The sequence below is a fragment of the Mustelus asterias genome, chromosome 17 (genome assembly GCF_964213995.1).
Source record: "Mustelus asterias chromosome 17, sMusAst1.hap1.1, whole genome shotgun sequence".
Classification (NCBI taxonomy): Eukaryota; Metazoa; Chordata; class Chondrichthyes; order Carcharhiniformes; family Triakidae; genus Mustelus; species Mustelus asterias.
Window position 1 is genome coordinate 8,539,866 of NC_135817.1, and position 13,441 is coordinate 8,553,306.

Consider the following 13,441-nt stretch of genomic DNA (forward strand, 5'->3'; position numbering starts at 1 on the left):
CTTTATATATGCTCAAGTAAAACCCAATAAATGCCCTCGACCTGCATAAAACAAAACACAATAGCAATGCAATTAACAGTCAGGTGCACTGTATTCCTCCTAATGGTTTATCACATGTCTTCCTACCTCCAACCACCCCATCCCCACACCTGCTGATATTCACATGACATCTATATCCATGTCGCCCACTGCCATTTGGCAATGAACAAATTCGTCATTACCTGATTGGATGATTTTTGACCATTAATGAAATAGCCACTTTCATGAGCTGTGGGTGTCACTGATAAAACCAGCATTTGTTGCCCATCTCTAATTTTTTTTTGTACTTTTCCAATTCAATCAAATCAAATCCAATTCAGAGTCTCAACAAGTTGAGACATTTCCGATCCAGGCTGACAAGACAGGGCGGGCGACTAAACCACCCTGTCCTGGGCCTGATCTACATGAGTCAAGCTGATTGGAGAAGGGGGAGGATCCTCCTCCAAGACTTGAGCTCATTTGCATCTTAGCCAAAAGGCCGAGATGCCGCTTTTAAAAATTGCTTCATATGAAACATATGAAGCCCCAGCGCAACCCCATGATCTCAACCAAGTGCAGATCCGATACTACACTTGATCTTAGCCAAAAGGCCGAGATTGCCTTTGAACTGAGTGGCCTTGAATTGAGTAGCCTGCTACTGCAGTTAAAAGGCAACCACGTGGGTAAGGAATCACATGTAGGCCAAACTGGGTAAGGATGGCAGATTTCCTTCCCTAAAAGGGCCTTTTGGCTAAGATCAAGTGTAGTATGGATCGGCTGCACTTGGTTGAGGTCATTAGGTTACATCGAAGCTTCATATGTTTCATTTGAAGCAATTTTTAAAAGCGGCATCTCGGCCTTTTGGCTAAGATGCAAATGAGCTCAAGTCTTGGAGGAGGAACCTCCCCCTTCTCCAATCAGCTTGGCTCATGTAGATCGGGCCCAGGACAGGGCAATTTGGTCGCTTGCCCTGTCTTGTCAGCCTGGATTGGAAAAGTATGAAAATAAAAAAAAATTGGTGAACCAGAAGAGTTTTTCTGACAATTACTGATTGTTTCACAATCACCATTAATGAGACTAGTTTTTACATTCCAGATATATTAATTGAATTTAAATTCCGTCTGCTGCCGTGATGAGATTTGAATCTGTGTCCTCAGAGATTAGCCTGGGGCCCCTGGGTTACCAGTCTAGTGACATTACCACTACTCCACCATCAGGAGCTAATTAGCAAAAGTACTGAATGAAAGTGAAGAAAAAGTTTGCACTGTTCACTACCCCTATGATTTGTCTCCTGGGGTTCTACTACAACAGTGTTCAAGGGATTAATCTTTCAATCCTAAAGACTCAAGGTCAATCCTGCATTGGCAACTTTAGTTATAGGATGTTACAATGGTGCTCTTTTCACCTCTATTAATTAGGGAGTCTCCTTTCAGTAAAACAATGGCAACATCTGCTCTGAGCACATGCTCCATTGTTCTGAGTGGGGGGCTATACAATTTTTCACAGATCTGATCTATTCCAGAAGTCTCCCGGTCTGCTAGACGAACCGTGGGAAAAAGGAACTCCAATTTAATCTTTCTTGGCTCCTCTCAAGGGCAGCGTTATTTTGGGAAATTATTTTCCTTGAGACTCGACAGATAACTGACTTGAAGTAGACAGGCAGCATTGCCCACCAGGCTCGGGATTGGATAGCGCAGTACGGGCTGGTCCTTTCGAGTACCTCAGACATATTGAAAAATTACTGTGTGATGTGAAAATTCCTGAGTCTCGCCCATAACTCCCATAACTGGAGTTTAGAAGAGAGAGGGGATTGCAAAGAAACTTATAAAATTCTAACAGGTTAGACAGAGTAGATTCAGAAAGAATGTCCCAATGATGGGGGAGTCCAGAACTGGGGGGGTCATAGTTTGAGGATAAGGGGTAAACCCTTTAGAACTGAGGTGAGGAGAAATTTCTTTACCCAGAGGTGGAATTCACTACCACAGAATGTAGTTGAGGCCAAAATGTTGTCTGATTTCAAGAAAAAAATAGATATAACTCTTGGGGCTAAAGGGATCAAGGGATATGTGAGGAAGGGGGGATCAGGATATTGAATTCAATGATGAGCCATGATCAGGATGAATGGCGGAGCAGGCTCGAAGGGCTGAATGGCCTACTCCTGCTTCTAGTTTCTATGTTAACAGACTTCCATTTGGGGTTGCTTTCCACAAGAAGTGTAGACAATGATTGTACTTTGTGCTCTGTGTTTAAAATGGTGTAAATACATGGTAACGTTCGATGCATGGTTGCAGAGCATGAATGGCACATTACCCTGAATTCACTTAGGAAGATAAAGGACCCATATATTGAATGAGGAACATGAGATTGGAATCCTTTGTTTTCAAATCTCTCCAGGGCTTTTGTCCCTCTCTACAGAGAAATGACTGAATGGAAGGGTGAATTATTGGCAAATCTGATACAGAAAGAGAAATAAAAAGAGGTGTTGAGAGAAAAAAAAGTGGGAAAGAAAAAAATAATCTTAAATGTTTGAATTTTAAGAAAACTCAAGGAACAATTTATTACCTGCAGAACTGAGGCTTCACTGTTTCACTTGTCCCTCTCCTGGGTTGGTAACATTGGTAACGAATCATAAATCGCTTCATTAAAAGAGTCCTTATATTGCTTAGTACCAGCCATAACCTTCTACGGTTAGCCTCATTTGCATTTGCAACCATTTCTTGGTCCTCAGGAGGTTGCTGGCAAGCTCTTGTTTTGGTGAAGCCAATGGTGAGGAGGCACAAATCATTTGGTAACTTGAGCGATTCGCAGATTCCAGGTTTTCACTGGCTCTCCACAAATCCCTGATTAATTTAAACAATAATAACAGCAAACACCATTAACCTTGCTGTTAATTTTCCAGCAGACTCTCGGCAACAGTTCCATCAAAATGATGTTGAGGGATTAAGAATTTCTTAGTTAGATGTGAGATAGGTCAGTCTGCCCAGATCTCTGACAAATTACAAAATGTTAAATCTTAGAAAGATTTGTCCTTTGAGGATGTAGGCCAGAATTCTCCCACCCCACCTGCCACTGGATTTCGAGCGGACAGGGGGCAGAACATGTAAAGGTCCATTGAGGTTGGGCGGGAATCTCCAGTTTTCAGGCAGGCGTGGCCAGAGAATCCCGCCCATTATGTCCCAACTATGTTGGGGCTGTGGGTTTTGATAGAAAGAAAAGAATGTGGTTTGCACACATAGATTCAAGCTAACATACAAGTTTTATTGAAAGAGATGTTCTCTGTACTGCACAGAGTACAAACTGACAGTAAAACAGCAGCCGTGGCAACACCCTAATGATATCACCATCAAATCATGTGATCAGCTCTTAAGGCAACCTGCAACCCTTTTAAATATATAATGAAGGCGGGAGAAAAACTGACGTTACCAGGTATGGTATAATTCAGTTTTAAAACCAAGCGCTTCAATTGGAAGTTCCATCTTCGTTGCACATTAGCATTAATGCTGTGAGATGAGGTGTCCAATGCATGGCCAAACTTTCTCTTTGTCAGAGAAAAATATCTTAAACGTTCTTATGCCTTAAGGGTTCTTTCTGAACCACATTGTCAGTCTGGTTGCAATGTGGTTGGATGATTCAGCTGAATTAAATGTGCTTTGAGTCAGCGGTGAATGGAATTTGGACTGAATTTGAGTTAAGCTGCTTAGACCCCAACAATGCACGCTCCGCACCAATTGATTCCTCTCACCTTTTTGCATCTGTAGTTTGTAGTTCAGTGTTGACTTTAATCCGACAGAAGCAAGGGCAGAATTACATGGGTAACTCTGTGGCTTTGCAGGGAACACAAGTGAAAGAATTGGAGCCAGAAAGTTGGAAACTCATTTCCGAGCCATGCTCCCCTCCATTATGGCTTTCCCACTGCGCTGGAAGTGCAGCTCGATTAGTCTTGACATGGCGATAAACTAAGGTGCTGCCTCCTGATTGTTGGCGAGGAGCAAACATGCCTCTTTTTCCCTGAGAAGTATGTAATCTCGGATTCTGTCAGAAGAATAGTTTGTTAATTGTTTCCATATTTCTAGTACTGTACTGAACTGTTCAGTGCCTTGCCATTGTTGCATGGTTCTGTAACTAATTTGCTTTGTGACTGAATCTGTTTGACAGATTAGCTTGTTATAAATAGTGACTAGAGTGGCTGATAATGAAGTTTTCTTCAGTGACGTGCGAGGTAATGGAAATTTTGGTTGCACCATGTAAAGCAAAGTTCAGAAAAGGGGAGGATATCTTTTGCACGCTACCTCCTCTACACTTAAAGCATCAGGAGGTGGCCAGGTTCCACTTGCAGGAGCTTCCTTAAATAGAAAGGACAATTTAAAAATGTTCTGAGTTTGAATTGTAACAAAAAGAAATAAACTTGCATTCACAGACCTCAGGATGCCTCAAGATACCTCACTGCTAATGAGGTACCTTTGAGTGTAATCAGTATAGAAAGCTCAGCACCCAATTTGAGCACAGCAAGCTCCCACAATCTGCAACATGATCATCATAGAATCCCTACAGTGCAGAAGGAGGCTATTTGGCCCCATTAAGTCTGCACTGGCCACAGTCCCACCCAGGCCCTATTCCCGCAACCCCACATATTTACCTTGCTAATCCCCTGACACTAGGGTCAAATTTGCACGGCCAATCCCCCTAACCTACACATCTTTGGACTGTGGGAGGAAACTGGAGCACCCGGAGGAAACCCACACAGACACAGGGAAAACGTGCAAACTCCACACAGGCAGTCACCTGAGGCCGGAATTGAACCCGGGTCCTTGGCGCTGTGAGGCAGCACTGTTAACCACTGTGCCACCGTGCCATCCGAAGATAATCTGTTTTCTTGGTGTTAGTTGTGGGGTGAATGTTGGCCAGGACCCAGCTCTTCGCAATAGGGTCATGGGATTTGTGAGATGCCGGAGTGAGAGAGCAGATAGGGCCTTGGAGATATAACTTTGGAGACATATATTTTTCTTCTGATAAAGCCATGTGCAAAGCGACATAATCTTTATGTAAGTTACGTCATCACATTGTGTGCTTGGCAAACAATGGAGGAAAGATTTGCCAATATTTTTACAGTTGTTACATTGTCGGTGTCCCTTTAATGAGAAGAGCAGCTGTGGTATCTGAAGTATGTTTGAAGAGCAGACACACACAGAGCCCAGTTATTCTGTCATGGGTTAAGAATGTGATTCTGTGGCACCAAGTACAGTAAAAGCTATCGTGTAGAAATAGCAATACGTTTCAAGACATATCATCCTTGTTCTCAAATCTCTCCACAGCCTCGCCGCTCCTGATTTCTGTAACCAGCTCCAGCCCTGCAAACCTCTGAGATCTCTTCACTCGCCTCATTCAGGCCTGTTTCATATCCTCAACTTTAATTCCTTCTTCGATAGCTGTGCCTTCAGCTGCCTCACCTCATTCTCTGAAAATTCCTCCCTGTACCTGTCTGCCTTGCGAATAACTCTTTGGTTCAAGAGGCAGGTTTTAATCAATTCGTGTGGGCTTTTCAACAGTAAGAAGCCTCACAACACCAGGTTAAAGTCCAACAGAGCTTTCGGAGCGCTGCTCCTCCATGAGGTGAGCATTCGGAAAGCTCGTGATTCCAAATAAACCTGGTGTTGTGAGACTTCTTACTCTGCCCACCCCAGTCCAACACTGGCATCTCCACCTCATGGTTTTTCTACAGGTCATTGTCACCTGTGCTAATATCTCCTTATGTGACTTAAATGCCACCTGATAATTGCTCCTGTGAGGAAGCTTGGAATGTATAGGTACTATGGAAACGCCAATTGTCGTGGGCTGCATTGCCCTTTAAGGGAGCAAGTGATGAGACAAGGGATACGGGTTGAACAGTATGTTACAGAACCGACGAGGGAACGAGTTATCTTAGCTCTGGTAATGTGTAACGAGGTAGGTAGAATTAAGGATGTTCTTGTGAAGGACCCTCTTGGGTCAAGTGATCACAATATGGTCGAATTTCTGGTACAAATGGAAGAGGAGAAAGTAGGGTCCCATACCAGTGTCCTCTGTTTGAACAGAGGGAAGTACGATAGGATGAGGGCTGAATTGGCTAAGGTGGACTGGGAGAGCAGACTGGTAGGTAGGACAGCTGAGGAACAGTGGAGGATTTTTAAGGAGATCCTTTTCAGTACTCAGCAACAATATATTCCGGTGATAAAGAAGGACTGTAAGAAAAGGGACAACCAGCCGTGGATAACGAAGGAAATTAAGGAGAGTATTAAATTAAAGACCGATGCGTACAGAGTGGCCAAAAATAGTGGAGAATCGGAGGATTGGGAAAACTTTAAGAAACAACAAAGAACGACTAAGAAAGCGATAAAGAAAGGAAAGATAGGTTATGAAGCTAGGCTAGCTCTAAATATAAAAAATGAGAGTAAAAGCTTTTACAAATATATAAAAAGGAATAGAGTGGCAAGAGTGAATGTTGGACCCTTGGAGGACGAGAGGGGGGATTTAATAGTGGGAAATGAGGAAATGGCTGAAACTTTAAATAAGTTTTTTGTGTCGGTCTTCACGGTGGAAGACACAAATAGTTCACTGAATATTAACGACAGAGGGTTGGTAGGAGGAGAGGTACTCAATAAAATTAATGTTACCAGGAAGGCAGTGCTTGGTAGACTAACGGGACTGAAGGTGGACAAGTCCCCAGGCCCGGATGGAATGCATCCCAGGGTACTGAAAGAAATGTCAGAGGTAATAGCGGATGCGTTAGTGGTTATTTATCAAAATTCTTTGGATTCTGGGGTGGTGTCGGCGGATTGGAAAACGGCTAATGTTAGGCCGCTGTTTAAAAAGGAAATAGACAAAAGGCGGGTAACTACAGGCCGGTTAGCTTAACGTCTGTAGTTGGGAAAATTCTGGAATCCATCATTAAAGAAGAAATAGCAGGCCATCGGGATAAGAATAGTTTGATTAAGCAGACGCAGCATGGATTCATGAGGGAAAGTCGTGCTTGACGAACTTGTTGGATTTTTATGAAGATGTAACTAGTGCGGTTGACGGAGGGAACTGGTGGATGCGGTGTTTTTGGATTTCCAAAAGGCGTTTGATAAGGTGCCTCACAAAAGGTTGCTGAAGAAGATTGGGTCACACGGAGTTGGGGGTAGGGTGTTAGCGTGGATTGGGGATTGGCTATCCGACAGGAAGCAGAGAGTTGGAATAAATGGGTGTTTTTCTGGCTGGCAGATGGTAACTAGTGGCGTGCCGCAGGGATCGGTATTGGGCCCTCAACTATTTACCATTTATATAGACGATCTGGAGGAGGGGACTGAGTGTAGGGTAACAAAGTTTGCAGATGACACAAAGATAAGTGGAAAAGTGAATCGTGTGGAGGTCGTAGAAGGTCTGCAGAGAGATTTGGACAGGCTGAGTGAGTGGGCGAGGATCTGGCAGATGGAGTATAAGGTTGACAAATGCGAGGTTATTCACTTTGGAGGAAATAATAGCAAATTGGATTATTATCTAAATGGAAAAAAATTACAACATGCTGCTATGCAGAGGGACCTGGGGGTCCTTGTGCATGAGACGCAAAAACCCAGTCTGCAGGTGCAACAGGTGATCAAGAAGGCAAATGGGATGTTGGCCTATATCGCAAGGGGGATAGAATATAAAAGCAGAGATGTCTTGCTGCATCTGTACAGGGCATTGGTGAGGCCGCATCACAGCCGCTGATGCACATCGGGTGGAGGCGGCCACATCCAAGGGCTCGGGCACATGGAGGTCTGCCGGAGGCCAGGATTCACCTGTCCCCAAGCCAGCTGCTGGGCCTCTGGGTTTGTTCCTCTCAAGGCTGATGGAGTTGCATCAGGAAACCCGGTGAGTTGTGGAAGGGCTGTCAGCAACCATGCTGCAACTGCAAGACTGTTTAGGGGAGTCAAACAGAGTGCTGCTGCAGGAGGTGGTGCCGACACAGCGTGAGACCCAGGCCAACACTGCAAGGGTGGCGACCTCAGTGGAAAGTCTGGCTGAGGGGTCTGTCCTCATGGGTGACATGGTCCAGTCCTGGAGACACTATGAGCCACGGGTGTTTCCGGCATCCAGGAGGCACAGCGTTCGATGGCCATGGGTGTCGGGGATGAGGGAGACACTGCTGGCCATGGCTGGGACTCTCGCTGGCATTCTGGAGACACAGCAGGCAGTGGCTGTGAGCCTTGACAACTTAGCCCAGGCTCAGAGGGCTACTGCTGAGGGGCTCCAGAGCCTGGCTCGCTCACAGAATGCGGTAGCGGAGGGGCTCCGGAGCTTGGCCCAGACTTAGAGGGCCAGGGCTGAGGGATCACACATCATGGGGCAGACACATCTAGGTCTCCTTTGGGCAAAGAAATGGCAGATGGAGTTCAATCCAGATAAATGCGAAGTGATGCATTTTGGTAGAGCTAATGTAGGGGGGAATTATACGATAAATGGCAGAACCATAAAGGGTGTAGATACGCAGAGGGACCTGGGTGATCCTTGAAGGTGACGTCACAGGTGGAGAAGGTGGTGAAGAAGGCATATGGCATGCTTGCCTTTATAGGACGGGGCATAGAGTATAAAAGTTGGGGTCTGATGTTGCAGATGTATAGAACGTTGGTTCGGCCGCATTTGGAATACTGCACCCAGTTCTGGTCGCCACACTACCAGAAGGACATGGAGGCTTTGGAGAGAGTGCAGAGGAGGTTTACCAGGATGTTGCCTGGAATGGAGGGGCTTAGTTGAGGAGAGATTGGGTAAACTGGGGTTGTTCTCACTGGAAAGATGGAGGATGAGGGGAGACCTAATAGAGGTGTATAAAATTATGAAAGGCATAGATAGGGTGAACGGTGGGAAGCTTTTTCCCAGGTCGGTGGTGACGTTCACGAGGGGTCATAGGTTCAAGGTGAGGGGGGGGGCGGGGGGGGGGGGAGGTTTAACATGGATATCAGAAGGACGTATTTTACACAGAGGGTAGTGGGGGCCTGGAATGCGCTGCCAGGCAAGGTGGTGGAGGCGGACACACTGGGAACGTTTAAGACTTATCTAGATAGCCACATGAACGGAGTGGGAATGGAGGGATACAAAAGAATGGTCTAGTTTGGGCCAGGGAGCGGCACGGGCTTGGAGGGCCGAAGGGCCTGTTCCTATGCTGTATTGTTCTTTGTTCTCCAGGACTGGCAGAGCCAGGTGACACCGGAGCTACTGGAGCTCAGTCCAGCTACTCTGGCATCCCATGGAGTGCCCCTGGGCACCCCAAGGGAGGAGGAAGGGCTGGAGCCCATGCTGGGGTCTTCCACCCAGGAGATCCCGGACGTCCCGAGACCTTCCGATTCCCCCCTTCCTCACACCGGGGCATCTCAGGGCCAGCGAGATGAACAGGGTGGCACTGAAACAGTGCCATCCGCAAGTCAGCTGGGGCCCTCCAGATCCTGGCCACCCAGGGGACGTCCGCCAAGGGCACCACAGGCAACGGAACACGCATCACAGCTGGACACCTCCACCTCCGATGTGCATCCTGGGGTAGCACCGAGAAGAAGCAGTAGACAGCACAAAGTTAGAAAGTTGTAGTTCACTAGAGGGCACGGGTGAAGGTCAGCATTAGTCAGGGTTTGGTTATCATTTATGTTAAGAGCACAATAAACTTAATTGCACATCATGCTGTGACTAATGTGTCTCTGATTCTCTGAGTGCCTGCCCGACCTTCCCCAACATCCACCAGACCCTTGGTGCAAGTGTTCCCCCCTTCCCTCCGTTCTTGGCCAAAGAACATGTGTCCCCGACCCTTACAGCTATGTGGGCCAGGGTGGCAGCCTGCATTCGGAGTACAGGTAGGAGTCAGACTTGAGTTGCACCAGGGGCAGGATCCCAGTTTGCACAACAGCCGTCATCATCATCCCCCAGCCTTCAACCAAGATTCGTGACCATTGTCAGCCCAGGCACATTAATAGGGTCGGATGTTTCTGGGGGAAAGGGTGGTGGGATGGCAGGAGCAGGGGGAGGGTGATGTGGTGGTTTGAGGGCCCAGGTTGATTTGGAGGGGGAATAGCGGCTGCACTTGCTCCTGGGGTGTGGTGGATGTGTGTTGGCTGCACCCCCCTCACTGCACAGCACCAACTAGGTGAAGCAATCAAGGCGTCCCTCGCTGCCCTTCCCTACTGGACACCTGCCATCGCCGCCCGCCGTCTCTCCTCCGGCTCTTCATATAGCGGGATGCCCACCTCACCCCCTCGCCCCTCCTCCTCCCTCTCCTCCTCCTCCTCTTCCTGCTCCAGCTGGTCTCCCCGGTGCTGGGCGATGTTGTGCAGAGTGCAGCAAACGATGATGATGCATGAAGCACGCACAGGATCACACTGGAGGGCCCCTCCAGAGCGGTCCAAGCAGCAGAACCGCATCTTCAACAGGCCGATGCACGACTCAACAACGGACCAGGTGGCTGCATGGGCCTTGTTGTAGCAGGTCTCGGGCCTCTGCACAGGCGTCATCAGCCTTGACCTTAGCGGGTAACCCTTGTCACCCAGTAGCCACTCCAGGAGCCTGGGCTGGTCTTCAAAGAGCCCAGGGATGTCCTACTACTGGATCACAAAGCTGTCATGGACACTCCCTGGGTGGCGTGCATCGACCTGCATGATCTTCATTTGATGGTCGCTGACAATTTGGACGTTCAGGGAATGGAACCCCTTCCGATTCACAAATTGCTGCGGCCCTGCATGGGGGGCCCGCAAGGCGATGTATGTCCCACCCACTGCACCCTGCACATTCGGGATCCCGGCGATGGATGTGAAGCCGTGAGCCCAGACCTCCTGCTGTGCATGGCCCACTTCAAAATTAATGAACTGCCCTGCCCGGGCATACAGGGCATCTGTGACCTGCCATATACATCTGTGCACGGAGGCCTGGGAGATCCCAGGTAGGTCGCCAGTTGGTGCCTGGAATGATCTGGAGGCAGAGTAATTGAGGGCTGCCGTAACCTGATAATACGTCCACAGGTAGCGGGTGGCCGCCACTCCCCTGAGGTGCCAGGTGTAAGAGCACCTCACAAATGCGTTGCACCGTGGTCTTGGACAGGCGCAGCCGGCGACGGCACATTTCCTCCGAAAGGGCCTCAAAGTAATTGCGGGGCCTGTACCACCTTGCCCTCGGCACCCTCCATCTTCTGTGCACCCTCTCGGGAGCCTGCTCACTCACCTCCTAGCCCTCAGCGGCAGCTCCCTGCCCTCCTTCCTGAGGGTCTGGTAGTGGCTCCTCTTGCGGTGGTCTCTCCACGCCCGCCACCTCCTTCCTGAGCCGCCGCCTCCTCCTCCTCCTCCGCCCCTGCTGCCACCAACATGGCCAGCTCCAGATCGAGCAAACCGAGATCCATCTGCACAGTGGGGTTTGGAACGGGCTTATAATGACGGATTATTATCATTGCTGCATAGACTCAGAACCACCCCAATCCCTCACTTGGGCCTGAACCCCCACTTGTGGGAGCTGGCAACACCACACAATCCATGGTGCCATGCGTGACCCGATTCGGGTTGTATGAAATTCCCATCATGACAAATGCTGGTACAGATTATGCAAGTCGGTGTGCAGCTGTGGGCAATGCGCACCTTGAGCCATTGCCCTGTGCAACTGCAGCATCTGTTACAGGCATGTGTTGCTGGTCCGTGTCACAGGGCTGGGACAGACTGCAAAGCAGCACCAGGTGTGTGCCCAGTGACAGCAGATTCCATGCAGTCCACGTCTGAACCTCTGCACCCCGGCCTGGAGCAGCAGCTGCTTCATCTGGTTAGGCCTCAGTCAGCACATGGTGCACTCCTCCCCCACCCCGAAACACCAGCACTCAGTGTAATCCCTGATCACACCCCGCAGCAAGACAATGCCACTGCAACGTACCGTGGAGGGGGAGAGTGAGCAGGAGCCCTCGAGGCAGCCTCCCACACTGCGCTACAGCGCTGCGCGGGGGTGGGGGAGGCAGGAGAGCGGGAGCCCTTGAGGTTGCCTCCTACAGTGCACGACAGCGCTGCCCGGGGCGAGGTGGGGATTGAGCGGGACTCCCTGATGGAACCTCATCCAGAGAACTGTGAGGAAAAAGAAGCCCGCCTGACACCCCCCCCCCGCCACCCTAGGTATCACTGGTCCATGGGCCAACACCTGAAGGCAGCAGAAGGAAGGCCACCAGGCATCCCCAGGGTCAGCCTGCAACACCCACCGCCCCCCCCCCCCCCCCGCGCTCCGTTAGCAACACTTACCTCCTCACGCCAGTCGAAGGCTGCCACTTCAGATTCAGACTTTAACATATCTACTCTGATTTGCGCCAAGGTTACATTACGCCAAAGAGATGGAAGACGCAGATGTGGGCGGAGATTGCCATGTGGACCCCGATAATGACATGTAAAGGTATGTAAACTCATGCTAATCAGCGGCCCTCCGGTTTTCAGCAGGTTCCCGGTGGTGCCATTTTTCTCCGGCTGGGTGATACGTGCAGGTCGTAAAGTTGGTGGGGAACCCGCGAAATGGCCAACATGTGCATCTCCCGGCCTGACCTGCCAGAAAAGTTGCGGGTCGCGATGGGAGAATCACGGCCTGCTTTGCAAGAGGAGAATATGCGGGGGAGTTGACTTGGGGTTAGCTGCTGCCTAATTGATTCCATAACCTATCCAATCACTGTGTATGCTGATTCCTAAAATCTTGAAACTGGGTGGACCAGACACTGGTCCTTCACTTCTGGAATTGGTTTCAAGTGGGGGAAAGACTGATCGGGTGAAACTATCCTCCATCTCGTGACTGCAAATGTCAAGTTACCTCCACTATGGTAGGTAAAACAGAAAGGCAGAGTTTTGTGCAAAGGGACCTGGGTGTCATTGAAAGCTAACATGCTGGTGCAGGAAGCAATTAGAAAGGCAAATGGTGCATTGGTCTTTATTGTAAGAGGATTTGAGGGCAGGAGTAAAGATGTCTTGCTGCAATTTTACAGAGCCTCTGTGAGACTGCACTTGGAGTATTGTGGACAGTTTTAGACTCCGAATAGAAGAAGGGAACTTGTCACAGAGGGAGTGTGATAAATGTTCAACAGACTGACTCCTGTGATGGTGGAATTGTCCTATGAGGAGATTGGGCCTGTTATCATCCTGGAGTTTAGAGGAACAAGAGGTGATCACATAGAATCTACAGTGCAGAAGGAGGCCATTTGGCCCATCGAGCCCAAAACAATCCAACCCAGGCCCTGTCCTACCCCGTAACCCCACATATTTACTCTACTCATCTCCCTGACTTTAAGGGGCAATTTAGCATGGCCAATCAACCTAACCCACACATATTTGCACTGTGGGAGGAAACCGGAGCACCCGAAGGAAACCCACGCAGACACGGGGAGAAAGTGCAAACTCCACACAGACAGTCATCCGAGGCCAGAATTGAACCCGGGTCCCTG

At 49.0% G+C, this 13,441-nt stretch overlaps 1 pseudogene; it reads right to left on the bottom strand.

Moving 5' to 3' along the window:
• Nucleotides 1-511: 511 nt before the first annotated feature.
• LOC144506719 (U2 spliceosomal RNA) lies at nt 512-642 on the bottom strand (annotated as a pseudogene).
• Between the last annotated feature and the right edge of the window lie 12,799 nt (nt 643-13,441).